We start from the raw sequence: 26,050 nt of genomic DNA, 5'->3' as shown, positions 1-26,050 counted from the left end.
TCATTTGCAATCAAAGAATAATGAATATGCTTTTTGGGGGGGGTAAGTGGGCAGAGTCCAAATTATAAATTAAGTTTGAAAACCTTGGAGTACGTTTGCAACTAAAAGTGCCCCTGTTTCTCTATGTATAAGATCTGGAAAATAGTTTCATGTGATTTTATGTCACTTCAGTTATTTATAAAATATGGTGTTGAAGAAATTCTTCTTGCCAATCATCCAATCTTACCATCCTAGGCATATTTTTGATGATTATCCTGCCTAAAACATGGGGTAACTACTCAGGTACTATAAATATTAGGTGTAGAGGTGGCTGCAGCATTAAAGCTTCTCTTCTGAATTCTGTGACTGCACCTCATAATGTCCATAAGGATAAGAGCTGAAGTTACTCATTACTGTCACATATGCTTAACAGCAACTGCATTAAAACTGACAAAATCTGACAATCTCAACTCATACGCTTTCTTAATCCTTAACAGCACAGCTAGATGGACATTGGGAATGAACAAATCTTATGGAAGACAAACAAAAAATCAATTATGAGCATTCCTACAAATTTCTAACTCTTAGAAATTATTTTTTAAAATTTGTCAGTTCATAAAACCTTAAACTAGAATTGATTTCACTGTAAATGTATAGACTAAGGTCTTTCTGCTATCTTTGCCACCATTGGGTAAAGGTTTTTCTATTTGACTGGCAACAGATGAAAAGTGATCTGTGTATGTTGTTGTGTGTAGCAAGGACCCTAAGGGACCAGTTGTTTGGACTATATCGTATTGTAGACTTTTCCTGTTGGTTACTTTGAGGAACGTTTTCTTGGAATAATTCTATAAAATGTTTCACCATTACAGCAGCATTCGTATTCCGTCCTCCTTACCCTGTGTCTAGTGAACTTCGAAACTTCTATGAGCAAAGTCATCTATTTATATGTAATGTATGTAATGTTAACACAGTAAGAAACCTTAGGTAGTATATAGTACCAGATCATATTTTTTGAATTCATGTCCAAATTCATACAGAAAATGAATATGTACTTCTTTTTAAACGTAACAGACTGAACACATATATTTATCTCTATTACCTATTGAAATTCCCATAAAATGGCAGTAAACTAATTTAAAAAGTATAAGCCTCCCCCCGCCCGAAATTAATGAAAATAGAAGAAGAACCACAACAGACATGCCAACAGAATTTGGGTAGCTGGAAATTAGATATAGGATGGTAGCAGATTTAGCAGATTAGAGAAAATTTTTTTTAAAGCCAAGGTGGTTCGTGTCATAGAACGTAAATAAGTCTTAGGATCTGGAGACACAAGAGTCCCTCTAGGATGGTCAAGAGGGGGACTGCTTGGAAGTCTGTTTAAGGACTATTACTGTGCCCAGATATCTCTTGGTTAGCAGACTACATAACTAATTCTCTGCCAACTCAGCAGAAAATAAGAAATTGGTCCTTAGCAACTTGAATGAAAGATGATCTGAATGAGTGGAAACTAGGACTAACTGAAGCTAGGATAGGTGCCATAATAAAAACAGAATGAGGAAACTGAAGTTTGCACACTTAAAAATGAATTTTCTCCAGCCCCTCACCCTTGGTTCCCAGAACAATAGCAGGCAGGCTTACAGACTCTTGGAAGGAGCCTGGAGAAGTCCCTTTGCAGAGGAACTGAGTAGCTCTACAAATATAGTTTATTAATAAATAACAAAGAGAAAGTTAAAGATTAACAAAAAGAACAAACCTGGGCTTCATGGTAAATCAAAAGGTTTATTGATGAAAGGATCCAGAAGAACGTTGGTCCTTCAGGAAGCATGGCAGAGAGCTGCCATCATCTTCCAAATGTACGGAGTCCAATAATAATGTCTGAGTGAGTGAGGTTCATCTCAGAACTCCAAGAAGCACATACATCTCTCTCTGAACTCCATCATTGTAGCACATAGGCAGAGACCATCTCATCTCAGTTGAATACACCTCATAACTCTTTGAAACAAGTGCTATATAATATGATTGTAAGGGACTGTATACTCAGAACAAAAACCATTTCCCCCCATCACCCTCTGACTTTCCCCCAGCTATATTCTTTTCTGTACAACGAAACCAAAGTTTTCTCAGAAATCTTGAGAATCATACTAACTTGTACCATTAGGATTTCATCCTTCATGAGATTCTGTAAGACATAAAAAAAGGAAAAAAAAGGCCCAACTCCTTCCAGAGAAACCCATTAGCAATACGCTGCAGGTCGCACAGAACTTCTTATTGCCATTTTAGTTCCTTAGTAGCAAATGTGAATGGTGAACAAAGGTCCCCAGAGATTTGAGGCAAGCCTGAAATATGAAAAGCCAAAAACGAAATAAGCAAACAGAAAAATGGAAATCAGAAGTCTCCATGCTAAGAGAAAAGAAGAAACTGTCAAATAAACTTTAACATCTTAAAGTTGAAACTGCCACAAAAGCAGTAACGTAATGCTTGTTTCCAAGGAGTTTTAAAGAACAAGAAGGAATTTACCTAAATTAAAAATAAAATAGTAGATCATATATACCTGTATAGCTGATTCACTTTGCTGTACAGCAGAAACTCACACAACATAGTAATGCAACTCTACTCCAATAAAAATTAATTAAAAAAGAAACCACTAAATAAATAAATAAATAAAGTAGTAGAATTTTCAAAATCCAATAGGAAATTTGGAAGATGGCATTAGAGAAGCCCACAAAAAATAAAGCACAACAAAGCAAAACAGGAACAAAAGAAAAGAATACATGAGCGTTCCATCTCTCACCAGGTGGTTACAGGTAAGGATGGTACCACTAGCAACAGGGAAGCCAAGGAAGACAGGGCTGGGAAACCCGTCACCACGCCCTAACCAGCTCCTGCAGGGGCCGCTTAGCCTACAGGGGTGGCCCAGGTAGGCAAATCCCTTCTCTGGAGGGAAGGCCATTGAAACTGTGTAGTTAGAATTCAGACCCGGGAAATACTGTTCTGTGATCCCAGCGACTCGCACAGCCCACCTCGACGCTCTCGGTGGCTCGGGGAAGGACCTTCCATCACTCAGGGAAACCAAAGGAATCCCTCCTTTTGAGGTTTGGGGAGGAGGCAAAGAACCGCTCACCTCTCCGTGGGGCTGGCATTTCCACCTAGCCGCACCAGGCCCTAGGCCCTCGGAAAGTATACTACCCCCTACCAGAGACATCAGCAGAAATCTGGCTGGGAGTCCAGCGGGACCAGAATAGCACTGAAAAGTCTCTGAAAATGCAATTGTAGGTAGACTTATCCCTTGTTTACAGCTGAGGGAAGGAAAATCAGAGAGGCTTAGGGATTTGCCTGGGACAGTTATGAAATATCATTTACAGGCTTTAGTCCACTTTTGGCTACCTCTAATAACTGTCCTTTCCACTAAAGCTTAATATCTTTTAATAAAAAATGACATTCAATGAAGCTTCTTTTTTTTTTTTTTTTGGTGGTACACAGGCCTCTCACTGTTGTGGCCTCTCCCATTGCGGAGCACAGGCGCAGCGGCCATAGCTCACGGGCCCAGCCGCTCCGCAGCACGTGGGATCTTCCCGGACCGGGGCACGAACCCGTGTCCCCTGCCTCGGCAGGCGGACTCTCAACCACTGCACCACCAGGGAAGCCCTGAAACTTCTGATAAATACGCAAGGCACTGTTGCTAGGTAACAAATGTCTACGATGATTTTCAATTATTTAACCAAGGACAAAATATATTGAGAAAAAAATCTGTTTAAAAGGTCTGCGAAAAATTTAAGGGGCAAATAATATGTAAAGATAAATGGATTTGCCATGAGGACACAGATGCAACTAGAGTATTTACAGCATTGCTGAATCTACTAAAATATGAAGCAGCATGGTTTACATATCTTCTTTTACTTTTGTCACAGTTTAAGACTATACTGAAAATTATAAATGGCTACCTTTTCACTCACTAGTGAATATAATAATCAGAAATTAAAATGTATTCATAGGTTACTTATACCTTAAATAATTAGAAAAATCCATAATTTGTCTTATATATGAATTAAAAAAAATTTTTTTCACTGTGTCTATTTGTGTAAGCTGAAAGACCCATCCAAGTCAATCTTACTACCGTTATGCCGAAGAGTTTGTGTACAGACATTCATAGTCAAGGGTATTCTGCTTGTAAGAAATATTTCCATTCTTCAATTATATAAAATTTTTAGCATATTTTACAACATTCATTCTTGTACTGATTAAACCCTTTGGTCCTATATAAGTGCAAATTTAACACTTCCTTTTGGAAAGAACTATGAAATTGTAATGCCTTTGTCTTCTCCTGTGTAAAAGAAATTTACAAAAATGCACATGCATAAATCAGACAAAGAAAGGTATGTCAAACAATCCTCATAAGTAATTAACATGAAGGGTAGCTATTGTTGGGTGAAATAATCTGCCCATTTTCCCATAAAATATTTACAGTTGTTTGTATGTTAGCATCAGTACTTCCTGAATGAATTCTCCAGATTGTTTGCCATCTATAAATTAAGACGTTGTTTTATTGCTGCTCCCCAGGCAGTGAAGTCTCAGTCCTATATTTTTATAACAGCATCAGAAACATTTCCCATTACCTATAAAATTTCTTAATTAAAGATGATTAATATCACAAACCCCAATATCCCGTTTTCAAAAGTTATACATCTTTAGAAGCACATTAATTAACAATGTTAGCTTCAATAACTAAATATCAAATCTCAATCTTTTTTATTTCTAACTCAAAAACATCCAAATTAGAGTCACCTAGAGAGTTTTAGATCCTGATCTCCAGGGCACACCCTGGGCAAAATAAATAGGAATCTCTAGTGATAAAACCAAGATATTAGAATTTTTTTAATCTCCAGGAAGTTACAACGATATGCAGCCAATTCTCAGAACTAGTAAGGGCACACGTTTGTGAGCAAGTTCAGTAAATAGCAATGTACCTGAATTCTTCTCAAGCTCTGGTCACCACCGTTCTGTGAAGTGGCAGCTGAGGAGGTGCCAACACTTCCCATGGCTGATTCAAAACCAAACCAAACCATAAAATCAAAACCAAAAGGAAGAAGTCAAGGCTGACACAAGTATTACATTGACCTGAAGGTGGAGGTGCAGGACGTTTCTGTGATACAGAAGCCTGTACCACTTGGAACCAAATGAAATCCGTTGTGACTTTGCCCATGAGACAGATCAAATTCTGAATTGAATGGGAGCCAACCGATGAAGCAGGCTCACCTGCATAAAGGCACATGTCATGTTCCAGCAACAGGCAGAAAGGGGGCATCTGCTAAAAGGAGCCTGCTGCTTTCCTACAGCAAGGGTCCCATCGATTTCCAAAATTCTCCACCGGAGAATCCCAGTTTGGTTTCTCCACATTCTGACTGCTACGGTATGGTTTTCTCTTTTATCTTCACACTCCAAAATCCTCTCTGTTGTATGTAAAGTAACTGGCGAATGTGCATGAGTTATTAGCTCATGCAATTTTTAATTGACAGCAAATGGAAAAGAGCAGGGGAAAAGAATGCATAAAAGTATTTTTCCAATTAAGCATGCTCATATGTCCTTTGTTTTTAAATTCAAGTAAATTACTCTATACCCATATTGCAAAATGAAAACCTTATATCATTTAACATACTCTCAGCCACAATCAGTTACCTCAAACTTGTAACAGAGTGACTGAAAAATATTGCTTTAATAGCTATCTTTTTCAGATCTATAGTTTTACTACCTATAGGATATGAACTTTTAGTGAAAAATTAATTTTTACATCCGGTGGATATCTATGATTTCTTTTAAAGTTAAGCTTTTTTCCACAGTTTATTGAGTGCATTTTTTCCTTCTACTCAGCATTTCTCTTTAGATTGTTTGATTATATTTATGAGTAAAAGGAGAAAAGGAAAAGACAGGAGCTAGGCAAAATTATGAGAGCGAGTCTAATAAAAAAAGTTTACTTAGCACAAAAATTACTCAACCCAGTAATGAGAAGGATCTACTTAAAATTTAAATGCTGCTTCATTTTGCAAATAAGTTAAAACAAAGATTTAAGTTCAGTGCTTAAAAAGAATGTTGCTGTTTTTTTTCACATAACACCTTTATTATGCATGATTGTTGATACTTCTAAGCCAAACTAGGGTGTTTGAATGGATCGTAAATCACTGTGATTTGTTTATTTACTGCCTCAACAATTGTTTCTTAAGCATTTAGTATGTGCCCGACATTGTGTGGGCTCTGGGAGTCCATGGCAAAACAAGCTAAAAAATAACAACCAAAGCATGTTGATGCCCTCAAAGCGTTTATAATCCACTGAGAAAGAGAGAGAGAAATCAAATAAAATTAACAAAAAATAAATAATATATAAAAATAAATAATATAAAATTGTGCTAGGTGAGGAATATCATGCTATAGGGGCATGACTTAGGGGGATTGAAAAGCTGCCTCTTAGAAAAGGGAAATTGAGGGAAGGTCTGAAAGTGGAATCATTTTGAAGAAAGGAAGTGGGGGGAATAGAAATGTGGAAAATCGAGGAACTTGACTTGGGAAACATTCTAGTGAGAAAATGCATAGAACTGTGGCATGAGAGAACAGGAAAATGAAGGTGAGGAAACAAGCCAACTGAGGCTGTGTGAAGAGTGCCTAATGTATCCTGGAAAGCAGAAGTCAGTGACAAGGGGTTGATGTAGTCACACTAGTGTTTTGAAAAGTCCACTTTGTTCATATTCATATTCTCATATTACAACATATTCAATATCTAGCCAACCTCGGTGTAATGGAGCAAGACTGAATACACTGCAAAAAGTTAAGAGACCCATGTAGTAATGCAAGCGACATAAGTTAGTAGTAGTTTGATGTTAATATTTTATTAACTAATTTACATAACTTAGAGCCATCACAGTTTGGAAGTATAAACTTTTTAGCTATGGACTAATGCTCTCTTACTGGCCATTAAATAAAATTGATTCCTTATTAAATTTGTATTAAAATGAAAATCTTTATGCCAGCATTCATTAAAATAGCTAAAGAAAAAAAAACAATTTGCAAGATTACAGGTATAAAAATAGAAATAGAGACTGAGAACAAAAGTTGATTGACTCCAGTATTACTCAGTGTGACATGAATTTTTGCTTAAATTATTCATTTCACTTCCTAAACTAAACTTTGACATCGACAGGAGACTGTATAATCATCATTTTAATGCTGAAATTTTAATAAGTCCCTAATCAATTTTAATTTCTCTTGTATGATAAATTTTAAACCTGAAAATGGGAAATCCAGGTGGTACTCTAATATGCATTATATGGAAATATAGAATCTGTAATCCTTAAGGAAAAAAAGAAGGGGATGTGGGATGACATGTTTCTCCAGAGAAACAGAACCAAGAAGATTGATTGATTAATTGATTGATTGATTGATTGATTTGTTATAAGAAATTAGCTCACACAGTTATAGAGGCTGGCAAGTCCAAAATCTGCAGAGCCAATATCTACTTTGAGTTCAAAGGCTGGAAGCTGCTGTAGAACCAGGAAGAGTCAATATCTCAGTTCAAAGGCCACCAGACAGGAGAAATTTCTGTTGGATAGTGAAGGGTCAGCTTTTTGTTCTATTTAGGCCTCAACTCATTGGATGAGGCCCAGTCACAACATGCAGAGCCATCTGCTTTACTTAGTTTATTTCATATGAATACATCCTCATGGAAACATCCAGAAGAATGTATGACCAAATATCTGGGCACCTAATGGACCGGTCAAGTTGAAATATAAAATTAACCATCATAGATAGGTTTATGAAGGATGCAACAAAAAAGAAAGAAAACTATGCCTAAATTAAAGAATTGAAATGTAGTATCTTATTTTTATTTCTTAGCTAATTGTCTATTTTTTCCCTCACAAGATGACAGTTCTTTGTGAGAAAGAAAAATTGAAGTCAATCTTAAATATTTATATTGTATGAAATGCCATATCTATTTAAATTTTTTTTAAAAAAATTAGATACAAGGAGATTTTTGTTTTGTTTTGGCTAACTAATTACAAAGCCTCTAACTTTAGATATTAATGCTAACAATTAGGTGAGATCAATGTAAGAGAAGAAAATGGTGACATATGCTTGCAAAAATTCAAGTCTTCTTTTACTTTTGTACTATTCAGAAAAGATAATTTTTTTGAATAAGAACACCTTTTTTTTCCTATGTAACATATGGAAGTCAGATTACTGAAATATTTTACATATATTTTAAATTTCAGTGTACTACTGTGTAAATTAGCTGTCATAAACTGTTTTCCAATTGAATGTATACTGAAAATTATAATTTTTGAAAGCAATGCAGATAAAAACTATCAGTGTATTTTAAATAACTGATAGATATTACTTAAATTTAAAGTTATTGGGGCAAGGATATTATGACTTTTCAAGCAAAAGAATAAAAAATGTAACAAGTCAGGTGCTTTGGACTGAATTGTCTCTCCTCAAAATTCATATGTTGAAGACCTAAACCCCAATATGACTATATTGAATATGAGGCCTTTAGGTGTTAATTAGGGTTCAATAAAGTCATAGGATGGGGCTCTAGAACAATAAGATTAGTGTCCTTATAAGAAGAAATATCAGAGAGCGCACTCTCTCTCTTCATGTTTACATACCAAGAAAGGGCCGTGTGAGGACCTAGCAAGGAAATGTCTGCAAGTCAAGAAGAGTGCCCTCCCCGTAAGCTGAAATTTTGATCTTAAACTTCTAACCTCTAGAACTGTGAAAAAAGTAATTTCTGTTGTTCAAGCCCCCTGGTGTATGGAATTTTATTACAGCAGCCCAAGCTGACTAATACATCAGGAAATCTAAACCAGGCTGAGACAGTTTTTGGTAGGTGATCCTACACGCAGACTATCTTGCTGGTTGGCATATGTGGAACATAGTTCCTGAAGAGTTGAATGCATTAATTTTAATAATGTGAATCATAATTCTCTTTAGCTGTACTGTTAGTGCTTCATGGGACATTCACTAAGGGTACCCCTCAGATTTGGTGTGTGTTTAGACCTCAGTTTCATTTGGTCATGGGCTTTGGGATCAGAGAGAGATGCTTCCATTAGATGAGATTACTTATAAAATCAGTGATCAAACTGTCTGGCCCATAGTAAGCCAAGACCAGTCTTTCAGTTCTGCCCCAAACTTATTTCTCTCAAACTTTTCTCCGTCTTCATAAGTGACCTCACTCTCCACATGGTTGTGCAAGTCAAAACACTCAGCTACTTCTTCTGGTTTTGCATCTTTGTTAAATGTAGCTTCCTAAAAGACTTCCCCAGTTACTGAATAGAAAGTAGCAAATCTGCTCCTCTCTATCACAATTTGCTGCATATTATTTGACATGGGTTGATATATTTATTTGTTAAAATTATTCATTTATTTGAATATAGTCTGTCTCTCCCATTAGAATGTAAACTCCATGATCAGGAGCCCTTACTTCTGTCATTCACTTCTTTATTCCTATTATTGGACCTGTGTCAGCCACGTAGAAAGTGCTCAATAATGATTTTTTTAAAGAAAACTTTATTCAATGAATAATACTCAGGGAAGCCCTGAGAGGTAAGTATTATTTGCTGAATTTTACAAGAACAGAGATGTTAACTCACTACTAAAAACCGATTTGACTTTTGTGAGCCTTAGCTTTCTTTACTCTAAAAATGGAAATAAGACCTAACAAGATGGTTTCAAGTTTTTGATAAGATGTGCATCTGGCATGCAATACAGTATCTGTAAATATTTTCTCATGATTTTTCTTGAGCTGGTCAAAACAGGAACTTTAGAACTGAGTTTCATGATTTTTTTTCTGGTAACACGTTAAGATCTGTTCAAATTCAAATACCTAGTCATCTATGTAAAAATGAAAAAAGAAAATAATCAATCTCCTAATGCATTGACAGGGAAAAACTTTTAAAATAAATTTACAGGGCTTCCCTGGTGGCACAATGGTTAAGAATCCGCCTGCCAATGCAGGAGACAAGGGTTTGAGCCGTGGTATGGGAAGATCCTACATGCCGCGGAGCAACTTAGCCCGTGCGCCACAACTACTGAGCCTGCGCTCTAGAGCCCGCAAGTCACAACTACTGAGCCTGTGCTCTAGAGCCCGCAAGTCACAACTACTGAAGCCTGCGTGCCTAGAGCCCGTGCTCCACAACAAGAGAAGCCACTGCAATGAAAAGCCTACGCGCCGCAACGAAGAGTAACCCCCGCACACTGCAACTAGAGAAAGCCCGTGCATAGCAATGAAGACCCAACACAGCCAAAAGTAAATAAATAAGTTTATTTTTAAAATAAAAATAAATTTACATACTGTAAAATTCAGTCCTTTTAGTGATCAATTATGTAATATTTGACAAATATGTACAGTTTCAAATCACCACCATTATCAAGGTATAGAATATTTCTATTTTCCCCCAAATTTCTCCAATGCATCTTTGCTGTCAAGCCTCTCCAGAACCAGCCCTAGCCCCCTTGAGATTACTGATCTGTTTTCCTTCCTTATAGTTTGGCCTTTATTAGACATGTGTTTCACAACTATTGATATTTTCTCCCAGTATGTGATTTGTCTTTTTATTGTTGAAACAATGTCTTTCGAAGGACAGATTTGTTTCATTTTTATAAAGTCCAATTTACAAAGTTTTTCTATTATGGATTATGTTTTATGTCATAAGTTTGAAAAAGTTCACCTATCCCAAGGTCACAAAATATTTTTCCCAAGAATGCTACTAGGAATTTTATAGTTTTAGAGGTGAAATTCAGGTATAAAATCCATTTTGAATTATATTCATAAGTTGTAGTGTATGGGCCAAGATTTGTGTGTGTGTGTGTGTGTGTGTGTGTGTGTGTGTAATGGGCTTCAAATATTCCAATACCATGTATTGAAAAGACTATACTTTCTTCATTAAATTGCTTTGTACCTTTGTAGAAAATCAATTGAACATATATTTATAGAACTATTTCTGGACTCTATATCACCTCATTGATCTTTATGCCTATAATTTTTCCAATATGATATTGTCTTTATTAGTTTAGCTTTATGATAACTACTTAACAAGTAGTATGGATCCTTCAATTTTGTTATTTTTCAAAATTGTTTTTGGTGTTCTAGATACTATGACTTTCTATATACATTTTGGAATGTACTTGTCTATTTCTACAAAAAAAAATTAAGATTGCATTGAATCTTTACAACATGGAGTCTACTGGTCCATGAATATAGTATCTATTTTAATTTATTTCAGATTCCTTTTATTTCTTTCACTAGTGTTTTATAATCTTTAGCTTATGGAACTTTAACATATTTTGTTAAATTTATGCCTAAATATTTCATGGATTCTTTTGGTGCTATTTTAAATGGTACTGAATTTTTCCCACCAACCATTTGTATATTCTGTGACATTGCTAAACTCATGTTAGATACAGTGGCAATTTGTAGATTCTTCTAAGATACAATCAGCATGCCATCTGAGTATAGGAATAGTTGCATTTCTTCCCTTCTAATTTTATATTTTTGTTTCTTTTTATGTCTTATTGACCAATCTAGGGCATCAGCACCATGCATGGTGAAGAAAAGGTGAAAGCAAACCTTTCCTTGTTCCAATCTTAGGAAGAAATCATTCAGTCACTCACCTTTAAGTGTAATGATAGTCATAAGTTTTTGTAAATGCCTTTCATCAAGTTGAGAATTTTTCTTATATTCTTAGTTTGCTGGGAGTATTTTATTATAAAGGATATTAAATTTAGCCAAATGTCTTTTTTGATCTATTTAGATGGTCACATGAATGCTCTTCTTTAGCACTGATACTTCAATGCTGTCAAACTTTCATTCCTGCATAAACCACACTTGGACATGATGTATTAACTGTCATCTATCTATCTATCTATCTATCATCTATCTTGCTGGAATGAATTTGATAATGTTTCGTTGAAAATTTCTGCATTTTTCTTTTTATGATGGATATTGGTATATAGTTTTCTTATAATGTGTTTATCTGATTTTGGAATCACAGTAATGATGGCATCATAAAATTAGTTGTGAAGTATTCCTTCATCTTCTATTTGCTGGAAGAGTTTATGCAGAATTTGCTAGCTAAGTCGTCATGTACTGGAATTTTCTTTGAAGAAAGGACTTTGCCTATAAATTCATTTTCATTAATAAACATGGCAATTCTAATTATTGGCTTCTTCTTTCATGGGCTTTGATAGTTTGTGTCCTTTGGCTCATTTTATGTTAAGTTGTCAAATTTATAGGCATAAATAATTCTGAATATTTTCTTATTGTGAATTTAATGATCATAGAATCTGTAGTGATTTGCAGTAGTGGCATCCCCTCTTTAATTTCTAATATTGGTAATTTCTCTTCTCTTCCTTTTCCTCCCTCTCTCTTTGTCTACTTGGTCAGTTTGATTAAAGTTTTATAAACTTAATTTAAACTTTTCAAAGGATCAGCTGTTGATGTCATTGCTACACTCTATTTTTTTCTGTTTTCCATTTCATTAACTGTTACATTTATGGTATTAACTTGTCAAACTGACACTTGATGTAGCTAAATTAAGATAGACTTCAAAGTAAAGAAATAAAGAGTGATATTTTATAATGGCAAAAGCATCAGTTTATTTCTAAATGCTATATACCCCATAACAGAGTGTAGGGTGCTGGATGATGACCCACAGTTCAACAACAGACTACACAAGGAATTTAAAGAGTAAATTTGACTACTCACAGGTCCTGGAGGGAGTATCCACCACACCTCAAAGGGCCACTCAGAGAGGTCAAGGCAGACTGCAGGCAGAAAGAAGCAGGACCTGGTTCACACTCCTTTATTAGAGTCTGTGGGTGAGTGCTTTGTGTTCCCTGGCTAAGCCTGGATAGGACAATTCAAACCAAAAACATAGGTAAGTCACACAGGTGTCTTATTTAAGGGGCACATAAGGGGAAGGAGCTGGGAGGCAGGGGAGATTGTTGATCACAAGAGCTATTGGGAAAGTCATATCAGGAATATATACGTGTTATGACTAGGCCGGCTGCTATCTAGGCCATGAACTTGCATGAGGAGGCTAGTGTCAGTCTAAGGTCACTGCATGTGGCTTGACCAAACAAAATGTATGCCAAGGCAGCAATACTGTGAAGTAGTTTAGCTAAACTCTTGACAATTTGTTTTTATCATTGCTTTCCTTCTTATTTAATTTTGGGCTTAATTTTTTGTCTTTTTCTAGTTTCTTAAGATAGTAAAAAAATCATTGATTATTTGAGATCTTTAAATTTTCCAATATAAGACTTTAATACTATAGATGTCCCTGTAAGCACTTCTTTAGCTTTATACCAAGATTTTTGTGTTTTGTTTTTATTTTTATTTGGTTCAAACTGTTTTCTAATTTTGTTGATGAATCCTTTTAGCTGTATCAAGTATTGCTTCATGCATTTTTCAGCTCCATTTCCAGATGTATTCAAATTCAGGATTTTTCTGTCTTGGTAAATAGACATCTTTATCATTGTATAATGACTCATTTTAAGTCTGGTAATATTTCATGTAATTATATCTAGTTTTATATTAATATAGCTACCTCAGCATTCTTTTGCATAGTGTTTGCATCATATTTTTTTTTCTTTTGCTTTCAACTTATCTATGTCTTTATAGTTAAAGAAGTTTTCTATAGACAGCATATACCTATGTCCTGACTAATCCATTCTGAGTAGCTGACATTTATCAACTGCTGTGTTTAGACCAATTACATTTATTGTAATATCAGTATGGTTAGATTAAAATTTACCATCTTCCTACTTCTTTACTCTTTGTTTCATTTGTTCTTTGTTCCTTTTATTGTTACCTGATTTCTAATTACTTGAGTATTTTAAATAATTCTGTTCATCTCTACTAATGACATCTTACTTATTTTATTATTATTCATTTTAGTGTTATTTTTAGTACACTAAAATATTTTATTTATGTTTAGTATTATTTTTATTCATTTTAGTATTACTTTTATGCTCTAAGCTTTAAAATATACATCTTCGATTAATCATAGTCTATCTTCAAATAATAATATATGACTTTATGTGTAGTGTAAAATCTTTACAATATGCTTCCAAATCTTCCTTCTCATCTTTTTTGCTATCATTATCACAAATGTATTCTGGAATACACTGCTACTATATTTGCTTTAGACAGTCATTATCTTTTAAAACTGCTAAAGAATGTACTTTATATTTCCCTTTATTTCTACCATTTCCAGAGTTTTAAATTTCCTTATGTATGCAGTGATTTATCCTGGTATATTCCTTCTGCCTCAAGAATTTCTTTTCATAGACAGTGGCAGGCAGCAAGGTGTGCTTGCAGATACTTTAATACCTTGCTCCAGGATAGCCCAATCCTGTTCTATTTCATGCCAAAGGCAGCCCTTAATCAAAAAAAAAGAGATATAACTTACTTTTTTTTTTTTTTTTTTTTGCGGTATGCGGGCCTCTCACTGTTGTGGCCTCTCCCTCTATGGAGCACAGGCTCTGGACGCGCAGTTTCAGCGGCCATGGCTCACGGGCCCAGCTGCTTCACAGCATGTGGGATCTTCCTGGACCGGAGCACGAACCCGTGTCCCCTGCATCGGCAGGCAGACTCTCAACCACTGTGCCACCAGGGAAGCCCATAACTTACATTTTAATGAAAGAATTACTGCACTCTGATGTGAATCTCTACTCCTGGCTATGAAACAGATGGAGTTTCTTCAATCCCCTGAAGGAATGAAGAAGGGGCTTCTGCTATTTGTTGTTTTTAAACAGAAAAAAAAAAAATGGAAAGGAAAAGGAGCATTATGTGAAGGAGAATTATGTGTGGAATGTTTTTTCTTTAAATTTATTTTAAAATGATAGTGGTAAGATTGCTTATTATAATATGGTCATGAAATAAAGGATTCTATTCACAATTGCAAAAATTACTGAAAGAAGGGCCTAGTTAAAATATTTCACCTACTATTAATATGTTGTTTACAAATGACAATTATTGTCCAGATTTGCCTTAAAGAAAAAGTTATCAAAACACTCTATTTACTTCATCAAAATGGCTAATTGAAACTAGATTTGTATATTTTACAAGTTTAGCCAGTGGAGTGAGTAGTGACAAGGTTTTCACCCACCAGTTTTCTTGCTTTACAACAATATGTAGTGACCCAGATTCCTGGTTAAGTCAAGTGCCTGTTTTTTAAAAAATTAAGTTATTTTATTTTTTGTTGTGTTGGGTCTTTGTTGCAGTGCCCAGGCTTTCTCTGTTTGCAGTGAGCAGAGGCTACTCTTCATTGTGGTGCATGGGCTTCTTATTGCGGTGGCTTCTCTTGTTGTGGAGCATGGGTTCTAGCTGCATGGGCTTCAGTAGTTGCGGCACATGGCCTCAGTAGTTGTGACTCACGGGCAGCAGAGAGCAGGCTCAGTAGTTGTGGCGCACAGGCTTACTTGCTGTGTGGCATGTGGGATCTTCCCAGATTGGAGCTTGAACTTGTGTCTCCTGCATTAGCAGACGAATTCTTAACCACTGCACCACCAGGGAAGCCCAAGTGCCTGGGTTTTTTCTCTATTTTTTTTCTATCCACACAGTTAATTGAAGTGAAGGAAAGGAAACTCATAAAGAGCAGATAACAGAGATTGGGCAAAGCTTATTAGACAAATAGATGGTAGTAGATTTTATTTAACAAAGTTCTTTGACAATTTTAAAAAAGAATCTCTTTTAATGTACTATTTGTTTTGTTTTTATATACACATTCTATTTACACATGATTTTTTTGAAAGATATTTTCAGTGAACATAGAATTATGAATTGACCTTTTTTTCTTGCAATACTTTAAAGATTTCTTGAAAGTCATCACATTTGTACATTTTCAGATAGGGAGTGTGCTGTAATTTTTATCTTTGTTCCTCCCTATGTAATATGTCCTTATTCTCTTGCTACCTTCAAGCTTTTCCTGTTTATCTTTTTTTTTTTTTTTTTTGGCAATTTTAATACGACATGTTAGGAAATTTATTTGGCATTATCTCTTTCAGTGTTTTCTCTGTCCCATTTGTTTTCTCTTATTCCTCATGCTAGACAGTTTATTTTCCACATTCTTCATTGCTCCATTCTGTTTCTCCCCACACACTTTTCTTTCTTTGTTTTCTAAATTTGTATAATTTATATTACTCTATTTTGACTGATTATTTTCTCAGCTGTGACAAGTCTACTGATGAACCTGTAAAGAAATGATTTAATACCTGTTCACCTGGGGAAAGAGCATTCTTTACAGTGTTAGGAGCAATTGCAATGACTTTAGGTGGGAACATACCTGATATTTTCACAAAATAATGGGAAGCCAGTGTGGCTACAGCAGAGTGAATGGGCATGGGTGGGAATGGGGTAGTTAGAACTAAGGGATATGGTCAGAGATGTAATAGGAAGTCAAAACAATGAGGACATTGTATGTAATAGTGAAGTCTTTCAATTTCACTCTGAGCAAAATGGGGAAACATTGGAGAATTTTGCACAGAGGAGTGTCATAATCTGTCTTGAAAAAAACAGGATTGCTATGGCTTCTGTGTTAAGAAGAGACTAAACAAGGCAAAGGGCAGGAACAAGTAGCCCAGTTAGGAGATTATTATAATGACCCAAGCAAGTGATGATAGTGCTTGAGAGATGTGATGGTCCTTTTGAGGTGTCAGTTAGGCTTAGTTACAGTTCTCCGTTATCTAATTGAGAATTAGTCTAGGCGCTCCTGTGAAGGGATTTTAGATGTAATTAAAGTCCCTAATTAGTTGACTTTAAGTAAGGGAAGTTCTCCTGGATAATCTGGTTGGCCTGACTTAATCAGTTGGAAAGCATTAAAAGTAAGGCTGATGGGCTTTCCTGGTGGCACAGTGGTTGAGAATCCGCCTGCCGATGCAGGCGACACGGGTTCGTGCCCCGGTCCGGGAAGATCATACATGCTGAGGAGCGGGTGGGCCCGTGAGCCATGGCCTCTGAGCCTGCGCGTCTGGAGCTTGTGCTTCGCAACGGGAGAGGCCACAACAGTGAGAGGCCCGCATATCACAAAAAAAAAAAAAAGAAAAAAGAAATGAAGAAAGAGGAGTAACAACTGACGCTGCAGAAATACAAAGGATCGTCAGAGATTACTCCAAGCAACTATATGCCAATAAAATGGACAACCTGGAAGAAATGGACAAATTCTTAGAAATGCACATCCTTCGAGACTGAACCAGGAAGAAATAGAAAATATAAACAGACCAGTTACAAACAATGAAATGGAAACTGTGATTAAAAATCTTTCAACAAACAAAAGCCTAGGACCAGATAGATTCACAGGTGAATTCTATCAAACATTTAGAGAAGAGCTAACACCTATCCTTCTCAAACTCTTACAAAATATGGCAGAGAGAGGAACACTCCCAAACTCATCCTACGAGGCCACCATCACTCCGATACCAAAACCAGACAAAGATGTCACAAAAAAAGAAAACTACAGGCCAATATCACTGATGAACACATGTGAAAATTCTCAACCAAATACTAGCAAACAGAATCCATCAGCACATTAAAAGTATCATACACCATGATCAATTGCAGTTTATCCCAGGAATGCAAGAATTCTGCAATATATGCAAATCAATCAATGTGATACACCATATTAACAAATTGAAGGATAAAACAATCTGATAATCTCAATAGATGCAGAAAAAGCTTTGGACAAAATTCAACACCCATTTATGATAAAAACTCTCCAGAATGTAGGCATAGAGGGAACTTACCTCAACATAATAAAGTCCATATATGACAAACCCACAGCCAACATCATTCTCAATGATGAAAAAATGAAACCATTTCACTAAGATCAGGGAGAAGACGAGGTTGCCTACTCTCACCACTATTATTCAACATAGTTTTGGAAGTTTTAGCCACAGCAATCAGAGATGGAAAAGAAATAAAAGGAATCCAAATTGGAAAAGAAGAAGTAAAACTGTCACTGTTTGCAGATGACAAGATACTATACATAGAGAATCCTTAAGACACTACCAGAAAACTACTAGAGCTAATCAATGAATTTGGTAAAGTAGCAGGACACAAAATTAATGCACAGAAATCTCTCACATTCCTCTATACTAATGATGAATACTCTGAAAGAGAAATTAAGGAAGCACTCCCATTTGCCACTGCAACAAAAAGAATAAAATACTTCGGAATAAACCTACCTAAGGAGACAAAAGACCTGTATGCAGAAAACTATAAGACACTGATGAAAGAAATTAAAGATGATACAAACAGATAGAGAGATGTACCATGTTCTTTGATTGGAAGAATCAACATTGTGAAAATGACTATACTACCGAAAGCAATCTACAGATTTATTGCAATCCCTATCAAACTACCACTGGCATTTTTCACAGAACTAGAACAAAAAGTTTCACAATGTGTATGGAAACACAAAAGATGCCAAATAGCCAAAGCAATCTTGAGAAAGAAAAACGGAACTGGGGAAATCAGGCTCCCTAACTTCAGACTATACCACAAAGCTACAATAATCAAGAGAGTATGGAAATGTCACAGAAACAGAAATATAGATCAATGGAACAGGATAGAAAGCCCAGAGATAAGCCCACACATATGGTTATCTTATCTTTGATAAAGGAAGCAAGAATATACAATGGAGAAAAGACAGCCTCTTCAATAAGTGGTACTGGGAAAATTGGACAGCTACATGTAAAAGAATGAAATCAGAACACTCCCTAACACTATACACAAAAATAAACTCAAAATGGATGAAAGACCTTAACATAAGGCCAGAGACTATAAAACTCTTAGAGGAAAACATAGGCAGAATACTCTATGAGTTAAATCACAACAAGATCCTTTTTGACTCACCTCCTAGAGAAATGGAAATAAAAACAAAAATCAACCAATGGGACCTAATGAAACTTAAAAGCTTTTCCAAAGCAAAGGCACCATAAACAAGACTAAAAGACAACCCTCAGAATGGGAGAAAATATTGGCCAGTGAAACAACTGACAAAAGATTAATCTCCAAATATATACAAGCAGCTCATGCAGCTCAATATCAAAAAAACAAACAACCCACTCCCAAAATGGGCAGAAAACCTAAATAGACATTTCTTCAAAGAAGATATACAGATTGACAACAAACACATGAAAGGATGCTCTACATCACTAATCATTAGAGAATTGCAAATCAAAACTACAATGAGCTATCACCTCACACGGGTCAGAATGGATATCATCAAAAAATCTACAAACAATAAATGCTGGAGTGGGTGTGGAGAAAAGGGAAACCTTTTGCACTGTTGGTGGAAATGTAAATTGATACAGCCACTATGGAGAACAGTATGGAGGTTCCTTAAAAAACCAAAAATAGAACTGCCATATGACCCAGCAACCCCACTTTTGGGCATATACCCTGAGAAAACCATAATTCAAAAAGAGTCATGTACCACAATGTTCATTACAGCACTATTTACAATAGCCAGGACATGGAAGCAACCATTAACAGATGGTTGGATAAGTGTCCATCGCAGATGAATGGATAAATAAGATGTGGCACATATATACAATGGAATATTACTCAGCCATAAAAAGAAACGAAATTGAGTTATTTGTAGTGAGATGGATGGACCTAGATTCTGTCATACAGAGTGAGGTAAGTCAGAAAGAGAAAAACAAATACCATATGCTAACACATATATATGGAATCTGCAAAAAACAAGTGGTTCTCAAGAGCCTAGGGGCAGGACAGGAATAAAGACACAGACATAGAGAATGGACTTTTGGACAGAGAGACGGGGAAGGGTAAGGTGGGATGAAGTGAGAGAGTGGCATGGACATATATACACTACCAAACGTAAAATAGATTGTTAGTGTGAAGCAGCTGCATAGCACAGGGAGATCAGCTCGGTGCTTTGTGACCCCCTAGAGAGGTGGGGTAGGGTGGATGGGAGGGAGACACAAGAGGGAAGGGATATGGGAATATATGTATATGTATAGCTGATTCACTTTGTTATACAGTAGAAAGTAACACAACAATGTAAAGCAATTATACTCTAATAAAGATGTTAAAAATAATGTTCCATGTTCTTATAGTATATGTTGTTGATTTTGTTAAATTTATTTAATTACATTTAAGTATAAATGCACACAGATGCATGCAGTTTATAAAATTGCACTATGGGTTCTTTGTAAAATCATAAATAGAAAGGCTCTGAACATTATGTGGCAAAATAATGAATTTTGCTCCCCAAAGAACTTTCTAAGATTAATCCAGAGTCCATTCCTTTTTAAAGAAAATTAAATGATCCCATTTTTCTCTCTTCATTCATTATTTATGCAATAAACCCCATATGATTTAATGGTTTTTTCAAAGTGAACTGTGCAAAGTCTTCTGCAAATGAAAATATTACAAACTAAAAACTGGCTAGCTAGTGGGCTTTTGAAAATATAAACAGACTTGTACCAGCACCGTGTGCTCCACATCTCATTCTTGGGCAGGGCCATTTTATGAATTCAGTGGGGTTTATGGTTAGATAAATCATCCTCTACATGTTAAAGATTTCTGCAAGTTGCCATTTCAAAAAAGGACAGATAGCAAAGGAGGACAGGGGTTGGGTGTTGTTCCTTGCTCTCACAGCTGTGAGGACTGTTATTAGTGAAAGACAGAATATATTTCGTTTATGACAAGCAATCTCTGTCAAATGATGGCATGTCAGCATTTGATGATATTTTGAAAAGAAAGTCAGGTGCAGTAGAGGAAAGAATCACTACTTTAGTGGCTGGTTAAAACAATGCATTACATTTGATTTCATCAAAACCAAAAGCTTCATTTCTTCTCATTCTTGAACAATGTTTTCTTTATTTTGGGGGTGGGGAGAAGAAACAATAGTTTGATGTGGATCTATATTTGTTTCTTCCCTGCATCTATTTGCAATTACAAGTACAGCAGAAATATTTTAAACTCTCCGTTGCTATTAACGATCTAAACCCTGCATTTAGGACTCCCTTCAGTCTGACATATGTAGGATGGTAGTTTTTTAGCTGTTCAATGTATGTAAAATCCTGTATGTTTAAAACTTTCCTAATGTGAACTGCATTTTCTTTCCTGCTGAGGAAAGCACCTATACTTTTATCCTGATCTAAACCAAACCACTAAATGTAGGAGAAGAGGAATTCTCACCTTGCCGTTTACTAGCTATACAGCAGTCCCTCCCCCCTTACCTGTGGTTTTGCTTTCCAGTGTTTTGGTTACCTGTGGTCAACCATGGTTCGAAAATATTAAATGGAAGTTTCCAGAAATAACCAATTCATAACTTTCAAATTTTGCTGTGTACTGAGTAGGGTGATGAAATCTCACACCCTCCCACTCTGTCCTGCCTGGGATCCCCAGTGATGGACGTAATTGTTCCTGCAATCCAGCCATCCACATGGCCATGGCTTGATGACCCAGGATCATCCAAAGCAGATAATCCTTCTTCTGACATCTTGTCAGAAGGTCAGTAGTAGCCTAACATTACGTCACAATATGCAGTCATTCACCTCACTCCATCTCATCGCCTAGGCACTTTCTCATTTCACATCATCACAAGAAGAAGCATGAGTACCGTACAGTAAGATATTTTGAGAGAAAGAGGGAGGGAGACCACATTCACATAACTTTTATTACAGTATATTGTTATAATTGTTCTATTTTATTACTAATCTCTTACTATGTTTGTTGTTAATCTCTTACTATGCCTCATTTATAAATTAAGCTCTGGCATAGGTATGTATATATAGGAAAAAAGAGTCTATAGAGGGTTTGGTACTCTCCACAGGCATCCATTAGGGGTCTTGGAAGTCCTGTGGATAAGGGGGGACTACTGTATAAATTAGATAACTTGGACAAGTTACTGAGTGTGGGGGTGTGTGTGCATGTTTACACATACATGTTTTTCACTCTTTAATGGAGGTACTAATAGGACCTACCTCACTGATGTGGATTCGATGCATTAATGTGAAGCACTTACGATATTGCCTGGCAGATAGTAAGTGTAGAGTAAATACAGGCTTCTATTATTCGTTATGTGCCAGTTAGAGTACTATATGCAGTATTTCATCTAAAGATGGCACTGCAGGCTCTTGTTATTGAAACTGATTTGACAAATCAATAGTAGCCAGTAGTACAAAATGAATCCCTTAAGCACAGAGTCTGCAGTTTAAAAATGCAGTTGGTCTAAAAGGGAATTGTTTCATAAGAAAACTCATTTCAGTAGAAGGTTCCAGTGCCAGCTCTATCTCCAGATGGATATGCAACCATGAGCAAGTCACTTAGATTTATAACATCCCAGGCATTGGAAACTAGTATTTGAAGCTAGTAAATTTGAACTAATTATAATTAGAGAAATTGAAGTCAGAAATCACATAGCTAATTGGTGGCAAATTTTGAACTCTCTGTGCAGTGTTATTCAATTTTACTGCATTTATGCAGTCAACAAATATTTATTAGCAACAATGTTAAGCCAGTCAATCAATGTCAACATCTATAAAGTGAGATTGGGTAGACGCATTATATGATGGACTTTCAGACTCTAAAATCCTGTTTCTCTGTGAAACAAAATTAGGAATCATTCTAACCACTTAATTGATTCATTAAATGTTTCAGAAGTGTGGTTAAACTTTGAGAAAATTTACTTAAGGCATGGAGAATTCAGAAGCCCTGGTATCTACCCAACTTGGGGAAATAAGGCAATTTCTCTGAGCTTCAGTGTTTTCAGCTGAAGAGTTGGAATAATACATAGGAGGGCTATGATACATAAAAGAGCCAATGTAACTTGGCTCTACAAATTCTAGCTCTTCACTGTTCCTACACCTAGAAGTTGGTGGGTGTATAGAAACATTAACACCAAGTTTTATCCCATGTCTCCTCATCGCTCCAGTGTTTATGAGGTTGGGTTTGTGAGGTAGTTGCTCTTTAGATATCAAAAGTTTCTTTCTATAAACTACATTGTAACATTATCATTACTTTTCCTTCTTTACAATTATAAAATGTGAGTGCTATATGAGGACTGATCACTCAATTTTTGGTTGAGGAAGTTGAGAGATGGAAGTCTTAACAGCTAGCTGTTTGCAGCATAGGAGGTATATCCTAGTTCTTCTGAATTCTTATTTTCTGATTTGGTGTGAGTGATACTGAGTTCCCACTTTCTCATACATTGTTAGGTGCTTTAACACAGGTCATCTTTTAACAAATATCACTATACTGTTTTATATTTTTGAGATTATGTGATATCTTTGGATGTAATATTGTTATGTCTTTCTTGAGAATTGATACCTTTATCACTAAGAAATGTCCACATTAATCTCTAGTAACAACTCTTGACTTAAATTGGCTTTGTTTGATATTAGTATAACAATAGACGTTGAGCTTTACATGGTATAACTTCACACTTTCACTGTTAGTCTTTCCGTTTCCTAATGTTTTAGGGGATTCTTCTAAATAATGTATATGGTGAGGTTGTAAAAAGATCTATTGCTACAATTCTAGATTTTTACTTTTAAAAATTAGTCTAATTATATCTAATGTGATTATCAATAAACTGGATTCACAACTGCCTTCATACTATTTGCTTTCTATGAGACCCTCATGTTTTAAGTTCTTTTGTCTCTTCTTTCTTACATTCTTTTGGAATATGTACCATTTCTAACATTCCAGTTTTCTCTTTATTAACCTGCTTTTTATACCTACAGATGCTATTGTGCATTATTGAATGTGTTAGTTTACCCTAAATATCACTACCTGCATGCTAGGCTTATTTTAGTCTAATGCAAATTATAACTTGTACAAATTTCCCGACTGTGTCAGGACCTGAGAAAACTTTAATTCTATTTAACTATTCTTGCCCTTTGTTTTCATTGTTATGAGTTTTAGTTCTTGTTTTGTCTTACATGCCACAAGATATTTTTATTACTGTTTTAAACAGACAATAGTCTGTCTGAGGTAGCGATTATTTTCCCCATAAAAATATCCTCTAGTCTTGGCACTTTACATTTGATTTGTTCTTCTTATTCTAACTTCTTAAAGTAAAAAGCTTAGATCATTGATTTCTTAGATCTCTTCCTCTCTAACCTTTAAACTTTAGCTACAACTCCCAAATGTTTTGTGATAAATTTTAATTATTCTTTTAACACTTATATATTTCCTTTTGACTTTTCTTAGACTAATGGGTTCTTTCGAGGTGTTTTTGCTTATTTTTTTCTGCTAGATATCTTAATGTCATACTTCTAATATCATTTTGCCAGTGAACATGTTCCATGTGATTTCAGTCCTCTGAAATACAATGAGACATATGTTACCGCATGGCATATAATCTATCTTAGGGAACATCTCTGTGAAGTAGGAAAAAAAGTGTATTTTTTGATTGGTGGAGATAGTTTTCTATAAATGTCAATCAGGTCAAGTTAACTGACTGGTTTTCAAATGTCCTATATATTTGTTGTTGGTTTTTTCTTGATTTGTTCTATCAGTCACTGAGAGGAGTATTAAAATCTTCAACCTTGTTTATTGATTTGTCTCTTCCTGAATTCTGTCAGCTTTTACTTAATGCATTTAAAGCTCTGTTCTGAGAGGAAATAAGCATTTTGAAGTGTATCTTCTTGATAAATTGATGCTTTTTTCATTGTAAAATGTCCCTCTTTATTTCTTTACTTTGAAGTCTACCTTAATATAGCCAAGTCATTTTCTTGTTCTTGGCATTTGTTTCCTTTATCTTTTGAAACCCTTCTATTTTGAACGCAGTAGTGTCTTTAAAGTGTTTCTAATGAACAATATATAGTTGAATTTTCCTTTTAAAAAATGTCCACTTTGATAATCCCTCTTTTCATTGTAGCATTTAGTCCATTTACAGAAAACTACAGTGCCTCTCAATTTACTGTGATCCTTTCAAAAGGCAACTATCTAAGGTAGACTGAGAGACAGGTATTTACTTAGGGGAAAGGAAGGTCTCCCGAAGCTAGGCAAGCACCTATGGCAGAGCCAACAGATAGGCAGATAGCCCGGCTTCCCTTTTGCAAGCAGAGGCAGGAGGGACAGCCTTCTCGCAAGGTGTTCATGTATTGACAAATAATATCTACCCCTGTGGAAACCCACCAGTTGCTGCTAAGGAAGCCTAGTCAACTAAATTACTCATGCACCAGTGTCGAGAATGGTTCTTAAAAAGCTCCTGCCACAAAACTTGAGTAGGGCTTAGGAATAAAAAGGTATATATGACTGTCACCCAAGGACTTAGTTATACCTCTGTTACCAGTTAAAAGAGATTAACAGAGTATGCCTACACAACAGGGCTGTCAACTTCCCTGTTCCCAACAGCTAGTGTCAAGATCCAAGTAGAATACAATCACCACTATACTTTTTGAAATTCTATATAAACTATAATATTCTGTGAAAGTTAATGGCACTTGAAGTGCCCTGTCAAAACAATTGCAGCTATGTTATGTGTAAAACATTAAATAAGCTATGCAAACTTGTATTTTTCATTAAGTTTATATTCATTTTTTTCTTTTTTCTTTCCTATGCATGAACTTAAAAATAATTTTGTTTCTTAATTAAGATGATATGCATGAAACTCCTGAATAATTTAAGACAATTGTTCTTTTAAATGGTTGTTGATTACACCCTCCTGGCACAGTTATTGTATTATTACTACACTTAGGAAAAATATGCTGTGCTATTTGGACTCAAAAATATTTCTGACATTTTAATGAACACACCACTTAGATTTTACGGAGTTTTTCAGTGAACCACAAAGGATTAAAAAATGTCATTCAAGGGTTGTAGATAATTAAACTGACTGAATATAAGATGCTTCATATGAAAATGAAAATTATGTATGAATTTTGTTGAGCTGGAAATGTGTTTTACTAAATGACTTTAGATTTGTTAATTTTAACTACAAGACAAAGGGAATCAAGGGGATACCTTGTTCTCATCTCAATTTGTGCCATTTGCATAAGCTATTTTATCTTTCAATACCTCCTATGAGTTTTCATTTTGGCCCTTGAA

Source organism: Kogia breviceps, chromosome 1 (assembly GCF_026419965.1).
Source record: "Kogia breviceps isolate mKogBre1 chromosome 1, mKogBre1 haplotype 1, whole genome shotgun sequence".
Lineage (NCBI taxonomy): Eukaryota > Metazoa > Chordata > Mammalia > Artiodactyla > Physeteridae > Kogia > Kogia breviceps.
The sequence above is the reverse complement of the archived record's forward strand: the minus strand, read 5'-3'. Positions refer to the sequence as shown.